This window comes from Chrysochloris asiatica, unplaced genomic scaffold (genome assembly GCF_000296735.1).
Source record: "Chrysochloris asiatica unplaced genomic scaffold, ChrAsi1.0 scaffold00003, whole genome shotgun sequence".
Lineage (NCBI taxonomy): Eukaryota > Metazoa > Chordata > Mammalia > Afrosoricida > Chrysochloridae > Chrysochloris > Chrysochloris asiatica.
The window spans coordinates 12,934,404-12,936,385 of record NW_006408521.1 but is presented as its reverse complement, the minus strand read 5'-3'; positions in this window follow the sequence as shown (position 1 = coordinate 12,936,385).

Below are 1,982 nucleotides of genomic sequence, written 5' to 3'. Positions count from 1 at the left end.
CACCTCCCTATAGTTGATTTTAAAATAATCCCATATACAATAATATATATCTAAGACTGGTTCTGAATTCTGGTTCAAGTCCAGGCCAATATTGAATTAGATTGATGCAACAGATGTTTTGCTGATGTTTTATCAATTGAGTCTACTAACTGATAATATATCTGGAAGTTGACTAGCCTTATCATTTAAATGGGACATTTTGTTCCTTCCACATCATTCAAATTTGACTGTAAGAAAACATTTTCCAGTTTTTGAGCTTCAGTCATTTCTTTGTCAAGGTAAGAAGCCCCTGGAACCTTTCTGTTATTCAAATGTGTGAATAATAACAACTTAAAAATATTTTAAATTAACTCGTCATGCCTGAAAACAAGAAAACAACAGCAACAAATTATGGATCATAGTACAATAGAGATGTGTGTGATTTATTCCAGGAATATAAGGCTGGCTTATCGTTTTAAAATCAGTTACTATAGTTCACTAAATAAACAGACTAGAGAAGAAGAAAAGGAAAAAAAATCCAAACATGATCATCTCAATAGATGATGAAAAAGCATTTAAACTACATTTTAAATCTGTTCATTATAAAATCTTTCAGCCAAGTAGTAATAGTGAGGGGCTGTTGTCTACTGGTAAAGGTCATGTAAAAAATTACATTCAGCAAAGTCATACTTAATAAACAAAAAGCTGAATGTGTTTGTGTTGAGATCCAGGACAAGTCAGGGATGTCCATTCTAACTCAACATCATACTAGAAGTCTTTACAAGCACAATATGAAAAGACACAGAAACAAACAGCATAAAGATTAAAAAGAAAGATCAAAATTGTTTCCATTTGCAAATGATATCATTATCTTTATAGAAAACCCCAAAGAACCTAAAAAAAAACATTTTTTTTTTGTTTTTTTAAAAAATAACTTTATATTGTGAATTGAGTGAAGGTAGATCATCAGTTTCATACTCAACATATCAGAAGCACTTCATTACATCTCATTGATTGCAATCCCCTTAGTTTAATATCACTTATTCCACTTCCTCTCTAGTTTCTTGTTTCTTTTCCTCCTTTAGAACTAATATGTGAGCTTAGCAAGGTCACAAGATATAAGGTCAATATGATAATAATAATTATGTTTTATATACTAGCAATAAACAACTGAAACTCAAATACATAAATGTTAGGAAAACCATTTTTTTTGGCCTTCGATTAGGCAAGTGTTTTTTTAGATGCAACTCTAAAAGCATCATCCATTAGATTAAAAAAAAAATCAATAAATTGTACTTCAACAAAATTCCAAACTGCTTCTCAAAGGACAATGACAATGCTAAGAGTGTTTTTAAAAAGCAAAACATAAAAGAGGCCTGTTTGTGGGGGCAGATACTTGTAATGTATACATCTGTTAATGAATTTTTTACCCAGAATAAATAAAAAGGTCTCTAAATTCAATAAAAAGAAAACACAGGACCTATTTTAAATATGTGGATGAAAAATATGCCTATGAAAAGATATTTCAGCCTTGTTCTTATAGTTGTTTTTGTTGATTGCCATGAAGTCCATTCCCATTCATGGGAACCCACCCCATGTGTGCAGAGTAGCACTGCTCCACAGCGTTCTCAAGGCTGTGACCTTCCAGAAGCAGATGCCCTGGTCTGTCTTCCAAGGGGCCCCTGGCAGAGTTTGAATTGTTAAACTTTTGGATAGTAGTTAAGCAATTAATGGTTTGTACCACCCAAAGACTTTCATTTACCATTGTTGTTGGTTGCTGTTGAGTGAATTCTGATTCCTAAAACCACAATGTAATTCTACTGTACAGATATTTCAGTGATTAAAATTTTTTAAAAATACTTGTTGTAACAAATGTTGGCAAAGATATGGAGGAACAGGAACTTCCATACATTGCTGATGGAAATGTAATATTGTAAGGACACTTTGGAGACCAGTTTGAGAATTTCTTAAAGCATTAAATATCGTCTCCTATATAATTCAGC